The sequence below is a fragment of the Bidens hawaiensis genome, unplaced genomic scaffold, assembly GCF_021521415.1.
Source record: "Bidens hawaiensis isolate Kalapana, Puna unplaced genomic scaffold, B.hawaiensis_p1.1 tig00045483_1, whole genome shotgun sequence".
Lineage (NCBI taxonomy): Eukaryota > Viridiplantae > Streptophyta > Magnoliopsida > Asterales > Asteraceae > Bidens > Bidens hawaiensis.
Genome location: NW_027498100.1, coordinates 43,490 through 66,778, shown reverse-complemented (window position 1 = coordinate 66,778; position 23,289 = coordinate 43,490). Strand labels below are relative to the sequence as shown.

Below are 23,289 nucleotides of genomic sequence, written 5' to 3'. Positions count from 1 at the left end.
ATATCTTGGATTTTTACTATGCTTTAGTCTAAAATATTTAACCACTCAGGATATGCCAAGTAAAAAACGCATCTTTACTTTGTGAACTTATATAATATGGACAAATATATGTAGATAGAATGGATAACCGGAAATCTAATTACTTTAAAGCATTTCAACTATAACCTATAACATGTAAGCGGGCAATAAGTTATGTCGTAGCCTTCTTTTAGATGATAAAACTGATCCTAACGAAAATAAAGTTGTGGTTCTTCGGCATCGATTAGTTATTGTGAATGACTCGTTGAACTCTTTTTAAGAAAGCATGTGGCCCGAACATATCAAAAGCAAAGAGAATGAAAACGAGTTGATTCTCAACATATATTTTTTCATGCTTAGCAATTTTACTTGATTTAGCCCTCAGCAAAGCTTGCTTAGCAACAAACCCGTTGTTCCTAAGACCGACAAAAAGGGATACTTCAGTATGGTCCAAACAAGCAAGTTCTCTCATTTGATGGGAACGACAGTTAAGAAATCTTGAGCATGAGAGGACCGAAGACGTTCTAACACCGCTCACAAGTGAGGGGATAGGTCAAAATTCTTTCCTAAACTCTAAATAATTTTAATATAGAAGGTATCTGCCAAAGTATCCCTGGTTTTAGAGTGAGGATGTCCTAATAGAATATAAAACCATAACACATAATCACATAAAGTGATAAAACAAAAATTAAGGACAAATTGCAAGAAAAAGTTTGTGAGTTGTGTGAGCCTAATTACAAAAAAAAAATTAAATTTATCTATATAATTTAATAAATAAATATCAGGTTACATCACGTGTGAGCCTAATTTCTGTTTCCCACGCATTTCACCCGTCGTATGAAAAGATTATAAATCATATATCTTAATTAGTAACTAGCTAATAATTTCTTTATGAAATAATTGGTTTTTAATTTCTAACATAGTAATATAATTTTCTAACATAGTTGGTACTTTGAATATTAAGAGTGGCGAAGTAAAAAAGCAACCGCTTCTTTATTTCTAAATGTACAAGAAAAATCTATACTTCTGATTTTGTCACGTGTTACGATTCGATAATTACGGTTTACGTTTTAGTTTTCCCTTCATATGTTATTTCAACTTTTTTTTATGAAAAGGTTATAAAACCTATATCTTAACTAAATATTTAATAAATTTTTTTATTCAATAATTGGTTTATAACCAAGTGATATAATAAAATATTTAAAACAAAAGGATTTAAAGAAAATTCTCAAAATGATCCGTTTTAAAAGAGAGAAGCTTGATTTGGCCCAAATTAGATATCTTTCCAAATATGTCCTTCCCAAAACTCACGGAGGCGACGCCTTTGGAATCGTGCTGATATATTTTCAAAGCCACTAATATTATGCCACGTGTATCTTGTCTGACCCCACCCATGAAATTTCAAATGAAATCCGTATTACCCGTGAGTTTTGATACTAAACCCGTCTCCATGAAAACCATCTCCTCCGTGATGTTTCATCTTGTTTCATCCCCTCTGTGAGTTTTAAACAAGTTTGAATATCCACTCACCATTGAATCACCACCATCTCTATGATGGATGTCCGACCACCAAACGTCTCCATGAAGATCCATCAGTCAGGGAATGAAGGTTTTCGGTGAAGATCGCGTATGGGATGTCAGTTGTGGTGGTTCACCGGAGAGTTTTGAAAGTGGTGGTTGGTGTTGTTGAAGCTTGTATAGTGTTCTTGTTGCTAATTTCTTAGCATTTTGGTTTTTTATCATAGTCACATACGAATCCTCAGGGAGATGTTTGGTGGTCAGACATCCATCACAGAGAAGTTGGTGGTGGTGGTGAATCAATGGTGAGTGGATTTGAATATTCAAACTTTTTCAAAAACTCACGGAGGAGATGAAAACAAGATGAAACATAATGGAGGAGATGGTTTTCAAGGAGACAGATTTAGTATCAATACTCAAGGGTCAGGCGGATTTCCTTTGAAATTTCACGGGTGAGGCCAGACAAGATACATTTTGAATATAATATTAGTGGCTTAGGAAATTTATCGGCACGAATCCAAAAACGTGACCTCCGTGAATTTTGAGAGGGACATTTTGGGAAAGATATCTAATTTTGGGTTAAATTAAGCTTTTCTTTCCTAAAATGGATCATTTTATGAATTTTCTCCTCAAAGATATAGCATGTTCAAATTTATCTTTTATTCCAATTTATTTATTTATTTATTTATTTATTTTGCTAGTTAGACCGGTGGGAGTGGTTATTCCAACCCTAATCATCTCTAACGCTCTTCCTCCTCCATGTAAACACTACGTCATTTTGCTTCTAACCATCTTTCAACTATGGAAATGGTCATCTGTCACCATAATTCATCTTTCAAACATTAATTTGTAGAGAGAGAGAGAGAGAGCGAGCGAGCACATTGTACAGAGAGAGAAGCGGCATGTATACGCCGTGTGCATGATATTTTTTTCAGGTCCGAGACACACTAGGGCAGTGTGTTCCTGGCGGGGCCAAGACACCGGTGCCATCGGCAGGGACGAAGCTTCACTAGGGCGGGGGTGGCCCCGGGCCCCCCCGGTATTTTTGCGCGGTAGTGTAAATTGACCGTTTTTTCGTCCGAAAGTTTGTATACGTAGTGTAAATTTACCCGTTCATACCGAAAACTTGAGGCCGCCCCCCTAATTTAAATTTTTTATGATACATTTTGAGCCCCCGACGAACTTGCCCAAGCTTCGCCACTGGCCAGCGGGTGACCGTTCAGTCCCCCTTATTGTCCAAACTCCGGACAACCCCATGTTAGACAACCCCATGTTTGTATTTCGTATAACCACGTGATGGTAATCGACAATGTTGAATCATAATTTTATCTTTATTTTTCCTTTATAGTCCTATATTATTTCTACTGTAGCACGATGAAATATACATATCAAGTCATCTATAAAAAGCCTAGAAAATCTATTCTCTTGAAACATACCCTAAAGGTGTTAGCTTAAATGCCTACTATGAAGCATCTTTCATTTTTCTTATTTTTGGGCACGGCTACTTTTGTTTATATAGTTAGAGGTCCTGGTTCGTATAGAGTCTTGTAAGCGATGGTTTGGAGCATCAACTCACGCTTCCATCGGTGAACAACCACTCGCGAAAATCGCTATTCATAAAATTGTTATTGCTCTCCATAAAGCTAGGGGTGAGCAATAACCGAAACCGAACCGAAAATCGACGAAACCGAACCGATATAACCGAAAACCAAATTAACCGAAATTAACCGAACCGAACCGAACTCTTCATTTTTTTAATATTTCCAAGCCTTTTTCCCTCTATTTCATGTATTATGTGTATTAATAGTTTAATACTATTATTTTCATGTATTTATATCTTCATTTCATGTACTAATATCTCAATTTAATATATTTATACCATCATTTCATGTAGTTATGCATTCATTTCAAGAATTTAAACATTCATTTCATGTATTTTTAAGCAAAATTTTAGCCCAAGTTTGATAATGGTTATTAACCGAAATTAACCGAACCGAATCGATAACCGATCGGTTAGGTTGGGTTAATGCTAATAACCGAACCGAACCGAACCGTGCACACCCCTACATAAAGCAGCTTCCATTCATGCTACCCCTTTCCTTCTAGGTCTAAGGTAAACAAACTGCATTTACAATCTAAATTTGTTTGTGGGTCGTACTATAGCTACATCACCACATAGATTTCACACTATAAAATGATCATTCACAAAATACTCACAAAGCCTTTTGACAAAAAAATAAATAAATAAATAATCAAACTTTAGAATCATTAATCAGAACGTGTTGGACGTAATTCCAAGTTATGGAATTAGGTTAACTAATTTAATCAACTAGACTAAATTAATTGAGTTATGTTTAATTTATGATAGCTAATTAAATTAGTAGATAAACACGTGAGTTTTATTTATTATTTAATTAGGAGTTTGAGTTGATCTTTAATTGTACCAAGTGTCTAAATAACGTTCTCACCATAGACAATCAAACTTTTCTTTTAAACTCTGAATAATTTAAATATAAAAAGCATTCGTCAAGGCACCCCGGGTTTAGAGGGAAAGTTCTGATAGCATATAAAAACATAACACATAATCACATAAAGTGAAAAAAACAAAAAATATAAATGGCAAGAAAAAGTTTGTGAGTTTATTTGTATTGCCATCAACACATTTATACCTTGTTTTGAAACGAAAATGTAATTTCAAAACTACTTGTTGCATTGTTAAGACTTAAGACCTTGTTTTAAAGTATTTAATTTAAGAATCAACGGTTTAATTGTTTCTTTATTTTATAATTGTATTAAGAAAACTTAATCTATTTATATTACATAAAAGAGTAACGGATTATGTTACGTGTGAGCCTAATACTTTTTCCGCATCTATTATTTCACATGTATGAAAAGAAATCATAAATCTAACATGGAGATATAATTTTCTAACATAGTTGTTGCTTTGATAATTATAAGAGTTGTGAAGAAAAAAGGCAACCGTTTCTTTATTTTCTAAATGTACAAGAAAAATATATACTTTTGGTTTTACCACGTGCTACAATTCTATAATACTCCATTCGTCCCATTATAAGTGTCATGTTTTGACTTTTCAAGTCTTTCTTTTGCCACTTTGACCGTAATTTTTTTTGTTCGTGTCATATAATACTTGATGAAAATTATATCAATGTAAAATACATTTAAAACCCAATCCATTCATATATTTTATATCAAGTATTATATAACACAAACAAAAATATTGTCGGTCAAAGTTAAATAAGAAAGACTTAAAAAATCAAAGTAGAACACTTATAATAGGACGGAGGGAGTAAGTTTTATTTTTTCCAATCACTTCAACTTTTTTTATGAAAAGGCTTGACAACCTAAATCTTAACTATTAAATATTTAATAATAATTTCTTTTATTGAATTATTGGTTTCTATCCTAGCCATATAATATTAAAACAAAAAAAATATCTTTTATCTCATATAGAAAATTGCTAATTAGGGTGATGGAAGTAGTTCATTCCACCCCAACCATCTTTAAAGCGCTTTCTCCTTTATGTCAACGCTACATCATTTTGCCTCTAACCATCTTTTAACCTCAAAAATGATCATTTATCATCACAATCATCTTTCAGCCATTAACTAATTTATACATATAAATTATACAGACACAAAGATAGAGCGAGAGAGGGCGCATTGTACTGCACACACATAGAAGCGGCATGCAGGGTTGGCTGGTGGGTTGGGCAACCCGAGCGCCCGGCCGGAGCTCTTAATTCTTTGGGGCACAATTTTTTTTATATTTTGTATATATATTTTTTCAATTTTTTTTGTAAAAATATGTACAAATTTTAATCCTCTTATTAGATATTGCGCCCAATCGTTTTTTACTCATAAACCATATAAGGTATTGGGCCTACAGGCCTTTTTATTTCGTTAGACATTATGGCTTACTAACCTTTTTATTTTGGTTCGGCTGAGACATTTAAATTCTCGTAGACGGCCCTAACGACATTTATACCCCATGAAGTGGTGATTTTTTCTAAGCTGAGACACCCGGGCTAGTGTTCCCTGCAGGTCCAAGACACCCCGATGCCTTCGGGGTGGCCACTTGGGCCCCCTTATTGTCCAAACTCCAAACAAACCCATGTGACAAACCAATGTTTGTATTTCGCATAAACCACGTGATGGAAATCGACAACTATATAAAAAAGTCATTACCTTTTTTTTTCTTTATTATTTCTATTTTATAGCACGATGAAATATACATATCAAGTCATCTATAAAAAGCCTAGAACATCTACTCTTTTAAAACATACACTAAAGGTGATAGCATCTTTCAATTTTCTTGTTTTTGGTCACGGCTACTTTTGCTTATACAGTTAGCGGTCACGGCTCGTTTTACTCTCGTCTTGTAAGCGACGGTTTGGAGCGCCATCAACCTCATGTTCCCATCGGTGAACAACCACTAGCTAAAATCACTATTCATAAAACTGTTATCGCTCTTCATAAATCAGCTTCCATTCATGCTACCCCTTTCCTTCTGGGATCCAAGGTAAACAAACTGCGTTTATAGGCTAAATTTATTTGTGAGTCATGTTATAGCTAAACCACCCTCGAGCATATGATCTCACACCATCAAATGACCGTTCACAAAATATTCACGACCATTTTGACTAAAGAAATTAAACTTTGCAAAATACTAGTCAGAAACTGAAAACGTGTTGGACGTAATATCGAGTTATGGAATTAGATTAATTTATTAAATCAATTAGAGATAAACTAAATTAGTTGTATTTAATTATTAATAGCTAATTATATTAGTAGACAAACATGCATGCTTTATTTATAATTTATTTAGGAGTTCAAACATGTTTCTAATTGTACCGAGTCATGGCTTATAAAATCAAATCAAAATTGTGATTATGGTTTATGAGTTTGTAACAATTTTAGAGTTATATTTTTTCTGGTTAATAAAATTGAGAGTTATTAAATCCAAACTCATCGTGCAGACTGCGTTATGACAATAGATGGTCAAGCTTTATTTTTTTTTTGTCAAAACGGCCGTTCAACCTCTATCCGGACGGCCGTTTAAACGGTGTGGGATTATTTGTTAGCGTGCGTATATCTAACCCCGTTTGTTCTATATACACTTTTGATATGATAATAAATGATGATGCTGATGATAGGGTGAGGATACTGAATGGGTCAATGTGAACTTTTTTTACCCTGAACCAACTAATGATGATTGGGTTGGAGTTTTTTCACCAGCAAAGTTCAAGTAACAAATCTTTTATCCTTGTTAATAGATATGCATAGTATTCATTGTTTTCTTTTTTTTGTAAAATATTAATTTTTTTACAGTACATCAGATTGTTACTCTGAGTCCGGTAACTGGCCAGAAGCTCCATACATATGCACAGCCCCAATAAAGGTATAAATAATAATAATAATAATAATAATAATAATAACAACAATAATAATACCATAAATTATATATTGTGTCATAATTAAGAGCATTAATATGCTATATGTTTTGTAACAGTACAAATTTGCAAACCACTCTACAGCTGATTATATTAACACTGGAAAAGCCACACTAAGCTTTCAGATTATTAACCAACGTGCTGATTTCGCCTTCGCCTTGTTTACGGGCGGTTTGGAAAATGTAAACTTTTGATTTTGTAAATTTAAAATAAACATTTGAAAGTGCTTATGGAACTGATTTTGTTTATGGAATTACAGCCAAAATTGGTGGCTGTTTCGGACCCGATATCATTTGCTAATCCTAAGGCCCCTCTATACCCGCGGCTTGCTCATGGAAAGGCTTGGGATGAGGTGCATTTTTTTTCAATTATCTATAATTTTTTAACTTATGATATGTTAATATGTTTACGTTGTGCGATTGTGTAGATGACGGTAACATGGACCAGCGGCTACAATATCAATGAGGCCACTCCACTAGTCGAATGGGGTTGGAAGAACCAGAACAAAAAGCTTTCTCCCGCGGGAACATTAACCTTTAAACGTGGCAGCATGTGCGGTATGATGTCTTATCTTTAACTCGAATAAGCGTGCATAAAATCTTGGTCACACGTGTCTATTTTAATAATTTTCTCGATTTTTTTAACTATACAACATAAGTGGCATAAAATATTAAAATGAACCTGTGTAACGTGTTATAATTGCACGACAGGCGCCCCTGCTCGTACCGTTGGATGGCGTGATCCTGGTTTTATCCACACTAGTTTCTTAAAAGATTTGTGGCCCAACACCATGTAAGTCATGTGTGGCCTTTGTGATTACAATTTATTTTATTTTATTTTTTTTATTCATATTATTTTATGAAAAAATTTTCCAGATACGAATATAGAATAGGTCATATGCTGAATAATGGATCAATTGTTTGGAGTAAAACATATTCATTCAAATCATCCCCATATCCCGGACAAGACTCGCTACAACGCGTTATAATATTTGGAGACATGGGAAAGGTACGTAGTACTCGCAAGTCGCTAATATCACGTTTAAAAATTTGTAATCCTTTATATTATTCACATAGTTATTCAATGGAATCATATATTTAGGCTGAACGTGATGGATCAAACGAATATGCAAGTTATCAACCGGGATCCCTTATTACTACAGACCAATTAATCAACGACCTCGATAACTATGATATATTCCACATAGGAGATTTGCCATATGCAAATGGATTTTTGTCACAATGGGATCAATTCACTAAACAAGTAGAACCCATTTCATCAGTAAAGCCATATATGATTGCAGGGTTGGTATAGTTCGTAGATTTCGATTTTTTTTTTACTATGTGGCTGTGGCTGACTAAATTTTAAAGTGCTTTTAGGTGATTTACTATCTCAGATAGCGAATTATAACGACACATTAGCTAACTTTTCAAGTGGCAGTCCAAGTAATCGAACTATGACATGTGGAATCCGCTATCTCAAATAGCGGATAATGCAAACCACCATTTTTGGACGATGACATGGATTTCCACTTGGAAAGTTAGCTGATGTGTCCTTACAGTCCGATATTTGAGATAACAAATTACCTAAAACACTTAAAATTTAGTTAGCCATCTAAAATTACTTTTTTTTTGTAAAACCACCTAATCCAGCAAAAAAGTTTGTATATTTGAGCATTAAATTGTATCTTTATGTATATATATATATATTAACAACTTATGTTATTATCATGCAGTGGCAATCATGAACGTGACTTTCCTAACTCAGGATCCTTCTATGACACTCCTGATTCGGGTGGGGAGTGTGGTGTGCCCGCGGAGACTATGTACTACGTACCAGCAGAAAACCGAGCTAAGTTTTGGTACTCGACAGATTATGGAATGTTTCACTTATGTATAGCGGATTCAGAGCACGACTAGCGAGAGGGTACAGAACAATATGCATGGATAGAGAAATGTTTGGCATCAGTAGACAGAAACAAACAACCATGGCTAATATTTTCCGCTCATCGTGTTCTTGGCTATTCTTCAAACGATTGGTTAGCCAACGAGGGTGCCTTTGAAGAGCCGATGGGACGAGCTCACTTACAAAAGCTATGGCAGAAATATAAAGTGGACATTGCATTTTTCGGACATGTCCATAATTACGAACGAACATGCCCTGTATATCAGGTATAGAATACTCGTACATATATTATTTTTCTTTCTTTTATATTTCAATAACCAAGAATTTTAACTTATTTATCTTTCTTATGGTAGAATCAATGTGTGAACTCGGAAATATCTCAATATTCTGGTACTGTGAATGGGACGATTCATGTTGTGGTTGGTGGTGGAGGGAGCCATTTGTCGGAATTTACTACCATTAATACATTCTGGAGCTTGTATAAAGATCACGATTGGGATTTGTGAAACTGACTGCGTTTAACCACTCTTCACTCTTGTTCGAGTACAAGAAGAGTGCGGATGGAAAGGTTTATGACAACTTCACAATCTCAAGGGACTATAGGGATGTATTGGCATGTGTACATGATGGTTGTGAAGCTACCACTTTGGCAACTTAATTTATGGTTAGAAGTTTCGGCAGAAGTCGCGCAATCCTACATAAGAAGTTTCGACCTTGTGTCGTAATTCATGTGTATCGAATATTTCTGCTACTAATTATGTAGAATAACTGTGTGTGTCCTTGTTTCTTTCCTCGCTACAAGTTCCTTGTAGATGTATTAGATCTATGGGCATTGCACTTTTAGATTTAAAGAACAAAGTTTGTAGTTGTACTTGTTAGTAGGGCTGGCATATTGTGTATACCCATACACGATAAGACACGAACTTGAAATGTGTATACATGTACACGACACGGAAACTTATCGTGCACATGTATCCTAAACACGAACACGAACATGTTACCATATTGTATACACGATAAAACACGATAAGAAATTACTAACTTACTAAGTATGGTTAACGATGAGGCAACAAGTTGTGACGACCAAAGGAAGCACCGACGGCAACGGGGTTGATGGCCGGAGTTCAGAGGAGGAGTTGATGGTCGGAGAGGGGCTGATGGTCGGAGAGAGCATGTCGTGAGTGGTGACGACAGAGAAACATAGAGTGAGAATGTTTTAGGAATTTAAGGTTTATGATAACTTATATATATATATATATATATATAATCATAAAAATCTAAGCAGATACTTAATATGTACTAAATAGATAAACATGAATTTTACCTGTTTAGACACGGAAATTGACAGGTGAAATCTGTGTCTACTTATTTAGTACACAAAACCTGCTAAGGCCTAACATGTTATTTGTTAAAATCGTGTAGGTGAGTGTCGTGTATTCGTGTCTCGTGTATAAATTGCCAGCCCTACTTGTTAGTTGTAATAACATGTTTTATTAAACAAATAAACACTATGGGTAATCACGACAATGTTAGCATTGGTAGAATCAATGTGTAAATTGAGAAATATCTTTGTTTTTTGGTACTCTGAACGGGACATTTAATGTTGCTATTCTTGGTGGAGGTGAAGGGGTATGCACCCGCCTTAACATCGAGCGGGGCGGGTCAACCCACAAGATATAGACAAGAGGCTTGAAATCAGGATGTCATGAAGACACAAAGCCAAAACCTATGCGCAAGCGCATGAAACACCTGCGCGTGGTGCATATCACATATGCACACAATGCACACATTTAGTGTGAGAATAAAGAGAAGACCCTGCGCATCCCCGGGATAGGCGCATAAAGGCCGCGCGTAAGCGACACACAACAAATGAGACAATAGTCTAATCCAAATCAGGATAAGGACAACCATGATTGTACTCATCAGACAACCCTCCAGAAGGTATCTTTTAAGGAATAAAGAATGTGCTGATGTTGACAGCTGCCAATGAAGGGTGGACAACTCAGCAAAGCCCATGTGCCACCATGTGATGGCACATGGGTCAGGTGAAATACCTTGGTCAGAGAATAATCAATGAAAAAGCACCATGTGTCCTAAGTACACGTGGGGCGAAGCAATAGGAGGAGGCCAAAAAGGCCCTAATTGGGTCTGAGCCCAACCATTGGAAACCCTAATACTATAAATACCACACCACCTCAACAGTTGGGAGGAGGCAAGAAAATATATTCTAAGTCCTTTACACATCTTCACATCCTTATTATCTTCTCCTACAATATCTGATTCTCACACCGGAGGGTTACCCCAAAGAGGATCCCTCTGTCCCTTTCTGAGGGGTAAGCTCACGGTGCTGTCCGTTTTGTAGGTGGAAGAACTCGTATCTCGGAAACCCATCGGTGATATAGCACACTCGTACCCGAGGAACGTTGATCGTATACAAGTAAGTCGATACACGCTTCTTCATTGGCGCCATCACCTGTTACAACGGCAACAGAACCACTAATTCATCAATTTTCTCTCTGAAAATCTTCACCATGGTTTCCGGTGTTCGAAACAACGATCAAGTTCTGGAGGATAATGAGCTTGAGGATGTTAATGAGGGACATCAGGTTCTGAGGGCGTTGCGTGACACTGCGCGCACCACCAGTAACCATCCCTTCAACACAAAACCTCATAATCAAACTGAAACTCCCCTAGACGATCTCACGTTCCAAAATCTGACTGGTATAAAACAAAAAGGACCAATGGGCCCGGAAGTTGAAACCAATGACCCTAAAGAATGGCTCATAAACGAACAACGGCGTTTAATGGACAAATACAATGAGTTGGTAAAGAACAAAAAGTTAGCCGATTTAACACAAAGGCTCGCATTTGATAAACAAACTATTCATGGAACAACAAAAAAGACGCGCGCGCCGGAAGACGGTCATTCTGTTCACACCGAACAAGCTGATATTAGTGATGAGGAAGAGGTGCACAGCACGAAGAAGACGCGAGATGCTCATGCAGGAGGTTCACAGCTTCGCGCACGCATGCACATAGCACCTGGAGCCAAAGCTGATATGGATTTATACACACCATACAACCCACAAGCGAAGGGGCAAGTGGACGTAACCACACCATATAGGCCAGCCATCTTGGTAAAACATTCAAAATTCACTGAGCGCATTGCGAAGGCTCCCATTCAACACAAAACCAAAATGCCAAGTGGTTTAGGCAAGTATGATGGTACAACAGATCCAGATGATTTCTTACAAGGTTTTTACAACACTGGAAACTTAGAAAGCTGGACGATGCCAACATGGTGTCACATGTTTGCTCGCTGCCTCACGGGTGCAGCGCGTGTCTGGTTCGAAAGCTTGCCGACAGGACAAATCGATGGGTTCGAAGAGCTACTGGAAAAGTTCCAGGCTCACTTTGTACAGCAGCGCAGACACACGCGCGACCCTGATGACATCATGCACTGCGTACGCAGGAATGATGAAACCATTGAAGACTACATAACTCGTTTCAATCATGAATCTCTTGCAATTGGAGGCATCACTGAGCAACTCTTGCACGTAGCCTTTATACAAGGTGCTCGCAGTGATCAACTCCGCAGAGCTCTCATGAGCAGAGAAAGCATGCCAACCACTTGGGCTAAGCTTATGGAAGCATCGCGAGTCTTCGCGCGAAATGAAAAACAAATTGCCCAAGACAGAGCAAGAGATAAAGGGCATCAAGCAGAAGCACCACGCAACAATGAAAGGAGGGGCAAACAAAACTCCGTATGGTCCAGGTTGCAACAAACCAATTATTCTCCCGCAGAAAAGCAAGCGCAACAAAGTTCACCTCAACCCCAAAAAGACATTCTTAATCGCGGAGAAGGTGACAAGAAGGAAGGCGGCAGAGAGCCTAACAGACCTCTACCAAGAATATGGACTCCCCTCACCAAAACGCCTTCGCAAGTGTTAAACACAGAGAATGTCCAGTTTAAAAACCCCGGGCCATTACTCCATAAGGGACCACCGAACAGTGGCAAATATTGTGAGTTTCACAAATCCACAGGGCACAACACCGATGCATGCCATCATTTGAAGGATGCGATCGAAAAAGATGTGAAATCAGGCAAGTTGGCTCACCTGGTAAAAAATCCAAGACCAGAGAACGAACAACCGGACGGAGCCTCAGCCAGCAAAAAATTCAAAAGAATCTGTGTAGCTGAAGGAGGAAGGCAAGGGCAAGGATCGAGGAAGAGAAGCGCGCAAATCCAAGGGGATTGGCGGGAGCAACAAGTAATCTTTCCAAGAATCAGGGGAGGCCCGTCTATCAGCAGTCCTCTAGTCATCACTGCACACATCGCTCATTATGAGGTGTCAAAAGTCCTGGTGGACACCGGTAGTGAATCAGACATCATGTATGAGCAATGTTTCAGGAAGTTGGATCCAGCAGACCAAGCAAGGCTCGAAGTTGTGAATGCACCAATCTCGGGTGTCTCAAACGAAATTATTCACCCTCTAGGTCAGATACAATTCAAACTAACTATGGGGGATGAGAAGCACAAGCGAGCTGAAATTGTCAACTTCCTGGTCTTGCCCACCACTTCATGCCATAGTATGATCTTGGGTAGAGGAACGATTGACCAATTCAACGCCATACCGTCACCAGCGCATGGCGCGTTGGGGTTCCCAACACCAACAGGAGTAACATTTGTGTACCGAGATCATTTATGCGCAGTAACAAGTATACCTCGAGAGGGGAGAATGAGGCTTCCAGTGGCAAACAACGCGCCAGAGGAATGGATTCTCAACCCAAAATTCCCAGAACAAACAATCACAATCGGAGCTACGATATCAGATGACACAAGAGTGAGAATGAAAAGATTGCTCACAACGTATATATCAGTCTTCGCGTGGCAACATTCTGATATGACTGGGGTTCCGCGAGACCTGGCGCAGCACTCTCTCAACACATTCAAGTCTGTGGAGCCAATTGCTCAAAAGAAAAGAGTCATGGGAGACGAGAAGACAAAGGCCATGAATGAGCAAGTAGAAGATCTATTGCGCGCGAATATCATTCGCCCAATACGATATCAAACATGGGTAGCCAATCCTGTGATGGTAAAGAAGAGCAATGGGTCATGGAGAATGTGCATTGATTTCAAGGACCTCAACAAGGCGTGTCCAAAAGATTGTTACCCCCTCCCAAACATTGACATGAAGGTGGACTCTGTGGCGCCATTTAAGCTCAAATGTTTCTTGGACGCCTATAAGGGCTATCACCAAATTCAAATGGCACCATAGGATGAAGACAAGACTGCTTTCAGAACTGACAAGGGTGTTTTCTGTTACACAAAAATGCCCTTTGGTTTGAAGAATGCAGGAGCCACTTACCAAAGACTCATGGATGCAATTTTCAACGAGCAGATTGAAAAAAACTTAGAAGTTTACGTGGATGATTTGGTGATTAAAAGCAGGGAGGAAAAACAAATGCTCAAAGACATCGAAGAAACCCTTCGGCGCCTAAAGGAAGTAAACATGAAGCTCAACCCGAGCAAATGCACATTCGGCGTGGAAGAAGGGAAATTTCTCGGCGTAATGATCACCAAGGATGATTTCAAGGTGAACCCAGAGAAGGTGGAGGCTATCCTTAGCATGCCCTCACCATCCACCATGAAGGAAGTTCAAAAGTTGAATGGTAGATTGGTATCAATTAACAGGTTCCTAGCAAACCATGCAAGCAAATCTACCCAATTCATTAACACATTGAGAAATTGCTTAAAGAAAAGCCAATTCAAGTGGACACCTGAGGCCGAGCAAGCCTTCAGTGAGATAAAAGAATGTATGATAAATCTGCCTGCGCTCACAGCTCCACTACCTGGTGAAACTTTAACGTTGTACCTGTCAGCAGGAGAGCGCGCCATTGGCGCAGTATTATTGGTGGATCGCAAGGGAATCCAAACACCAATTTATTATGTAAGTCGGGTGCTGACAGATCCTGAGACGCGCTACACCATCATAGAAAAGTTAGTTTTATCACTAACGCATGCGTCGCGCAAGCTTCACAGATATTTCAATGGTCATCCTATTGAAGTCCTGACTGATTACAACATCCAGCAAGTCTTGCGACGTCCCGCGCTCTCAGGAAGGCTGACAAAATGGGCGCTGGAGTTAGGGGAGCACAAGATCACCTATGAGCCTCGTCCAACAATCAAGGGACAAGTCTTAGCTGATTTCATCGCAGAAATCCCGGAAGGAAAAGTCGAAGTGGCTCAGCGCGAAGTAGACCCTCCACAAGCCAATGATGAAGAAAACGTTTGGAGATTATTCACTGATGGAGCTTCAAACAACGAAGGGTCCGGCGCAGGCCTCAAACTGGTGGATCCAGAAAATCATGAGTATACTTACGCAATCAGGTTGGATTTCAAGAGCACCAACAATGAAGCTGAGTATGAAGCCCTGCTGGCTGGTTTGCGCATCGCGCACAAGTTCGGAGTTAAAAAGCTAGAGGCTCATGTAGATTCATACCTGGTAGCAGCACAAGTCAATGGCCTTTATGATGCCAAGGAGAACACCATGCCTCTGTATCTAGAGCAGGCGAAGAGACTCACCGAACAATTTGACTTTTTCAGAATCATACACATTTCGCGCAGTGAAAATAAGTCTGCCGACGCGCTAAGTAAGATGGCATCAACCAGCTTCGATCATTTTGGCAAAGATGTCAGGGTGGAAGTAATGAGCAACCCGTCAGTGGAAGCGAAGTCTGTTCTTGTAATTCATACAACACCTTCATCATGGAGGACTCCAATAATGGAATTCTTGAAGGAGGGAAAGGTACCAGACGATCGCGCACAGGCGAGGAAGATAAGACACAAGTCGCAGAACTACGAGATGCTCGATGGTACGTTATACCGACGCTCTTATCTTGGACCGCTCATGAAATGCCTAGACGTTGAGGATGCAAGCTATGTGATTAGAGAGATACACGAAGGAATCTGTGGAATACATGCTGGCCCGCGCATGGTGATCGCCAAGGCAATGAACGCAGGTTACTACTGGCCAGGCATGTACTTGGACGCGTTAAAAGAATTCCAAAAATGCAAAGCGTGTCAGAGCTATGCGCCAAATACCATGCGGCCAAAGAACAACTTGGTTCCGGTGTCCTCTGCATGGCCTTTCCACAAGTGGGCAATAGATATTGTGGGTCCCTTACCATAAGCGCCAGGGCGAGTAAAGTTTCTGGTAGTGGCAGTAGTCTATTTCACAAAATGGGTTGAAGCCAGGCCAGTGGCAAAAATCACAGCCAAGGCAATGAAGCAATTTATTTGGAGCCACATCATATGCCGTTTTGGCCTGCCCATGGAAATCGTGAGTGACAATGGCAAACAATTCACTGACAGGAAGATATCCAATTGGTTCAAGGAATTGCACATCAAGCAGGTCTTCACTTCAGTATACCACCCTCAAGGGAATGGCCAAGTGGAACGCGCGAACCAAAGCTTGCTGAATGGGCTGAAGAAAAGGTTGGAGGGAGAGTCCCATGCATGGGTCGAGGAGTTACCCAATGTCCTGTGGGCGCACAGGACATTAAGCAAAACCAGCAATGGCAGAGTCCCCGTTCAGCCTAACCTATGGAACGGAGGCTATGATTCCAGCAGAGATTGGATGCCCATCCTATAGAGTGCTCATGATGAGTAAGACTGATAACGAGCAAGAAAGGAGGTTGGATCTCAATTTACTTGAGGGACGCAGAGAGGCGGCTATCATCAGTGAAGCCAAATACAAGAAAAAGCTAGAAAAATACTACAATCAGCGCGTGTAAGAATGCCACTTCAAGAAGAATGATTTTGTCCTTCGGAACAATGAAGCTAGTCGCGCAATACCCCCGGGAAAGATGTCTCCCAACTGGGAGGGACCTTATCAAGTCTCGGAAGAATTGGGAAAAGGCGCATACGCTTTAAAAGATTTAAATGGAAAGAAGATCCCGCGCACATGGAACGCAGCACAACTTAGAAAATGTTTCATGTAAAAGTTGTCAAGTTTGTAATCAAGGCTTTTTAAGCCATTATGAATAATGATACGCTCTATTTTCTTTCTTAATATGCGTTCTATTACCTTTTGCATACATGTTTCACACTTCCCTTTATTAATTTTGAGCAATATGACAACATTGTATTGACATCAAACTAAAAATAAAACGAAGTAAAACATACATGCGCGAGCTTCAAGCTCAGACGAGTTAACGAGTTTTAACTCTAAAACGTCAGGGCCTTAGCCCAATAATATGAGCCTTAGCTCAAATTACTCATAGCATCCATCCTACGTATTGCGCAGCTGGACCATAAAAATACCTAAGCACAACTAAGGCAAGCACATGCCAAAGCATAGTTGTTAAGGTCTCAGGTCGGGGCCGCGCATGGGATTATAATGGATATAGGCAGAGTAACACATACTGACACGAAAAGGCTAAAAAACTCATTCATAATTCCCTATAATAAATGCACGATAACGTCGCGCAAAAGAGGAATAATGAAATGCCAAGGCATACCTTGAAATATCGCAAAATAACTTGAAATATGACAACTGTTAAGGATTAAGTAAAAATAATTTCCTTACAACCTTGTTTAAGTTTCAATGTGTAAGCATACCTTATATTCAACAAGCACACGCATGCAATATAAAGAGATGAATTGGGAATGCGCAAAATGCGAATAAGGGCAAAAACAAAATTTCATTCCAAAATATAGAAGTTTATAAATTTACAAATGAGGAGGTAAAAACTACAAACACAACTAAACAAAAAAAAAAAAAAAAAAAAAAAAAAAAAAAAACAAGAAGGGCTTTTCAAGTCTCTATGTCAATGTCAGCCTCTTCATCTTCCTCATCATTATTTCCTCCCTCAGCATCTGGCGCAGCCCGCTCCTCATCATCTCCAAATTTACCATAATCAAGCTGTTCGTCTTGAATATAGTCGTCTTCGGTCATGATAGCGTCAGGAGTATGTCCTTTGGCCACGCCAGAGCCGCTGGCAGATGTAGCGTTGCCCGAGCCATCATCATTGCCACCAGTTCCTTCACATTCATCAAGCAATTTCTTTAAAGCGCCAAGATCGGGCTGGTCAGCAAGCGCGGCTATCTGCAAGTCACAAGGAACAGTATAAGTACAAAAAGATTATGAAAATAAGTCAAGTAAACTCATTAAGGTTAAAATACCTGCTCAAGGATGGGAATTGGAGTATTCAAGTACTTCTCCCCCACCTCAGCCATGTCAGCGCAGACAGCGTCGAGCTGATAAGGGTAGTCGGATGGATTCTTCTTTAGCATGCCATATTCATAACCATCCTTAAACCCCTCAGCCCGACCCACCAAGCGCGACGCCGCATTACAGTCCATCACAAGGGTCTGAAACTCGTCTGAGTATTTCATGGCATAAGCGCAACGAGTCACACCCTGTGAAATCAGCCATTGACGGTCCTGCGTGAGGGAAGAAACACACGTCTCAAGAGCAGGGATTTGAGAGTTTAACAACTGAACAGTTTCCTTGGCTTGTTTTAGCTCTTCTTTGTCAGACGCTGCTGCCGCCAAGGCTTCATTCTTTTCCGCCCGCGCAGCATCGAGCTCTTTCTTCAGGCGCGCAACCTCACTCCAATAAAGATTTTTCAGTATTAGCCTGCTCAATAGTTTGGTCACGCGCCTCCAACACCAGCTCCAAGTCGCGCACCTGGCGTGCGTACTTCGCTGCGTCGGCCTCAGCCAGCTGCAGCTTCTCCCGCGCGGCTTGCAACTCGAGCCCAGCTTAACATAAGCAGCATTGGCACTCGCCCGATTCTCACTAAGCTCCGCTTGGAGCTTTTCAGCCTTCTCCCGGGTATCAGAAAGCTTCCAAGCAGAGATTTTAACTTCTTGTTTAGCCTCCACAAGAGCGTCCCGTACTCTTATATAATCATTGCGGAGCTCCTGGGAGGCAACAAAAAAAGCAGATCCAGCGGCAAGGTGGTCGTTAATTAGATCCACGAGTGCGCGGTCGAACTGAAACCTCCTTTCGGCTGGAGGAAGAGAATGAGCCCAAAAATCTTCGCATACACCCAAGGATTGGAACGAACTTCTATCGGTGATACCCCAATCCGGGCGATATATGCGATCAGCTCCCTACAAGTACAAAGCAACGCAAAGAAACATATTAATCGTCTAACAATAATTTGAAAGTTGACGCAACAAGGCAAAATAAAATTATACCTGAGGAGAATTGGTGGACGGGTTATTGCCAGCTAGGGGACCCTGACCTGTCCCATGGAAAAAAGGCTGCCCCTCGAAATCGCGTGGCTCTATAGGACTTGCGCGGCCACCATCAGAATCTTCAAAATTAACCTCCTCATCATCCTCTATAACAGGCCTCTTCTCATGCGACTTGGAAGAATAAAAAATAGTCTCACGAGGAGGGCTGCGCGCAGGAGGAGGTGAGGGAGGTCTTGACGCCGTTAGAGCAGCGCGAAAAATAGTCTCCTGCTCCTTAGTGATCCCAATGAGGGGAGATTCAGTACTTGTTGGAGCGGGAGCAGAACTAACGGCGCCAGCGCTAGCAGCGCCACCAGCAGCTTGTGTGCCAACTATAATTCTTATGAAAAAACCAACAAGGAGAAATGATTCATGACTTGAACTAAATGAAAAAATCAGACAATCAAAGCGCAATAAATACCTTGGCGCACCGCAGTCCGCGAATTAAGCATCGCCATGAAGTCCATTTTCCCCCTTTTTGAGGGCAAAACAGAGGACTTCAAAACAATCTTCGGCGTAACCTTGGCACCTTGCTGCGCCTGAGGCTGAGCCACCAATGTTGCCGGCTCTACAAACATTTGAGTGAACAAAGCTCCATTAATAACTCCATTGGAATAACACTCATAAAACCACAAAATATAAACAAAGTATACCTGTTGGAGAAGACGAAACAGCAGGCGCAGCACCGCTTCCCTTGTCCGCCGCGCGCAGAGATGAGGTAGCAGCACCATACCTCGTGTGGACTGGAGGATTGCCCACACCTTGAGGCAAAGAAGACGAGGAAAACTTGGAAGTAAAACCCTTGGTTTTCTCAGGTTCCTTCACTTGAGTAGGAGGAAGATTCTGGGCAACAGAGGCATCATCTTTTTTCTGTTTTTTACTGGTTCCTGCGCCAGTTTTGCCTTTAGCCTTGCGCTTGAGTTTTTGCGCTTCAGCTTCTTCCTCCTCCCCTTCCTCTTCCACAGGTTCTAACTCATAATTAGCGAGCGCATCTACAATACGCGCAACAGAAATGTTAAAACCAAATTTGGTATTCTAAGGGCCTAAGCACAAATACAAAGGCTTACCAGGCACATCGCTGTCAAGGCAAAACTCTAAGTCAACAGGAATAAACATATCGTCAAAACGATCAGGAAAGGCGGCTTCCCCGGGGTTCAGCGCAGCAGATCCACCATCCGTATGCTCGTCATAGGCGGCGTGGATGTATTCCTTGCTTTCTGCATAAAACAAGACAAATAATATCAGCAAAACGAATTATACTCGCGCAGAATTAATGCAATGAACAAACAACCCACCTGAGCCATCAACACGGATGACAGGCTCAGTCTCGCTGTCAGTCCACCTCTTGCTCATACCAACCCCCACCAGCGCTTCCTCGCAAATATTCTTGGCGGGGGATGGTTCAGCAGATAACTTCTTAACCCATGTGCCCGTTGGATTCTTAAGGACATTGTCATCCGCGGGCGCAGAAGTGATCGCGCGCATAGTCATGCGGATTAGAATCACGCCAGCCTTGACGTTAAAAAACTTCTCAGCCCAGTCATGAAGGCTCTTAAAGGTGACAGTACAGCATTTAACCTTCTGACTGCGCGGAGTAAACGAAAACCAAGAATCTTGAACCTTTGGTTTATAGAAATATTGAAAACGGCGAGGAGTAGGCTCTTCGCGCTGAGCTTTGCACATAAACTCAAAATGAGTCATGCGCACCAACCCAAAAGGGTGAACTTGGGATATATGAATCCCATAAAATTGAAGGAGCGCACCTATAAACCTTGTCATCGGAAGACGAAGGTTACAGTGAGTAAAAAAATGAGAATATAGAGAGATATAGCCGGCGGGGGGATCCGTCGCCGTCTGCCCGGCTGCCGGGAGCAGACAACCATACTCAGGGAGAAAACCCCGAGAAGCAATGAGACTATCAACCTCAGGCTGTTTCAACTTGCAGGGGATCTCGTCCCATCTTTTCGACGTTTTATTCTTTCCCCCCTCCTCCGACGAAGCCTCGGCACCCCGAATACCCTTGCCGGTCTTCTTCAAGTTAGAGATAACCATCGACTTCACACGGCGTCTACTGGGGGACTCGGTAGTGTCTGGGTTAAGAGACATGCGATTGCAAAATAAGAGCAATCCGATTGTTTAAACACAGAATCAGGAAGCAAAGATAAAGGCTCTGAATCGAAGGGTTAGAAGACAAGTAAAGCTCTAAAGTGACAATGGAGATGAAGAAAAAACCGTTCAAAAGGTTTGGTTTTATAGGCCCAGGAGAGAGAAAGAGAAACAAGTAATAATCAGATCTACGCTCACGCGCCCCCACTCGCAGGCGTAGGTCAACATGAGCGCGACACGTGTTCCTGACACTGTATGAGGAGACGTGAAAGGCCACTGTAGCACCTCGAGCACACGAAAGGTCTGACACATGACGCCTCCATCTCTGATGCATGTCAACACAAACCAACCACGTGCATTGACGATTCGTTTTAACCAAAGGGATGGAATTTCGCGCAACGCGCGTACAAGAAAACAAAAAGAAAAAACAAGCCCTATTGAAAAAGCAAACTATTAAGTCTAATATCTATCTTCCCTCGCTTGCGCGAGGCAAGACACACATTAGACTGGGGGGGCTTGAAGAGGTATGCACCCGCCTTAACATCGAGCGGGGCGGGTCAATCCACAAGATATAGACAAGAGGCTTGAAATCAGGATGTCATGAAGACACAAAGCCAAAACCTATGCGCAAGCGCATGAAACACCTGCGCGTGGTGCATATCACATATGCACACAACGCACACATTTAGTGTGAGAATAAAGAGAAGACCCTGCGCATCCCCGGGATAGGCGCATAAAGGCCGCGCGTAAGCGACACACAACAAATGAGACAATAGTCTAATCCAAATCAGGATAAGGACAACCATGATTATACTCATCAGACAACCCTCAAGAAGGTATCTTTTAAGGAATAAAGAATGTGCTGATGTTGACAGCTGCCAATGAAGGGTGGACAACTCAGCAAAGCCCATGTGCCACCATGTGATGGCACATGGGTCAGGTGAAATACCTTGGTCAGAGAATAATCAATGAAAAAGCACCATGTGTCCTAAGTACACGTGGGGCGAAGCAATAGGAGGAGGCCAAAAAGGCCCTAATTGGGTCTGAGCCCAACCATTGGAAACCCTAATACTATAAATACCACACCACCTCAACAGTTGGGAGGAGGCAAGAAAATATATTCTAAGTCCTTTACACATCTTCACATCCTTATTATCTTCTCCTACAATATCTGATTCTCACACCGGAGGGTTACCCCAAAGAGGATCCCTCTGTCCCTTTCTGAGGGGTAAGCTCACGGTGCTGTCCGTTTTGTAGGTGGAAGAACTCATATCTCGGAAACCCATCGGTGATATAGCACACTCGTACCCGAGGAACGTTGATCGTATACAAGTAAATCGATACACGCTTCTTCAGGAGGGAACCATTTATACATCCCACCTAGTAAACATCTAGCTTCTTTTTCTGTAAACTACAGTTAAATAGAAGTAAACGATCGTTTACTTTGTAATTTTATTTTGTCTTTATCCACTAAGGTGTATGAAAACTAGGACTCTAAGATTAAAACATTTTGGTGCTTGTATAAAGACCATATTTGGGATTCATGAAACTAACGGAGTTTAACAAAATTCACTATTTATTTGAGTACTAAGAGCAGTGTAACTGTGTTGACGGAGAGTTTTATGATAACTTCACAATCTCAATGCTTATGGAACTTGACTTCTTTTTTTCTTAATGGAGTTAGAGCCAAAGTTGTCATTTTGGACCCGATATCATTTGCAAGCCTTAGCTCGAACTTGACTTCTTTTTTTCTTAATGGAGTTAGAGCCAAAGTTGTCATTTTGGACCCGATATCATTTGCAAGCCTTAGCTCTTATATTACATCATCTTGCTCCTAGATTCGTGAAAGACTTGAGATGTAGTGCATTTTTTTATCATCATTAACTTATGATATATTAATTTGAGTCATATGCTCTTGTTGGTTACAATATATATGTATTATGTTGTACAAGTTTATAAGATCCTATATACACAATACATACAAGTCTCTCTCTCTTGTATATATTCATTTTAGATAAATTAA

At 40.6% G+C, this 23,289-nt stretch overlaps 1 pseudogene across 1 annotated transcript; it reads left to right on the top strand.

Annotated features, from left to right (window-relative positions):
- The first annotated feature begins 1,621 nt into the window (after positions 1–1,621).
- Positions 1,622–9,781, top strand: LOC143595708 (nucleotide pyrophosphatase/phosphodiesterase-like; annotated as a pseudogene). The gene is made up of 13 exons (XR_013146571.1): positions 1,622–1,654; positions 1,764–1,841; positions 5,854–6,075; positions 6,710–6,801; positions 6,885–6,954; positions 7,066–7,188; positions 7,266–7,358; positions 7,434–7,563; positions 7,717–7,798; positions 7,882–8,014; positions 8,108–8,310; positions 8,742–9,177; positions 9,265–9,781. The product of XR_013146571.1 is annotated as a nucleotide pyrophosphatase/phosphodiesterase-like (transcript).
- The last annotated feature ends 13,508 nt before the right edge of the window (positions 9,782–23,289 follow it).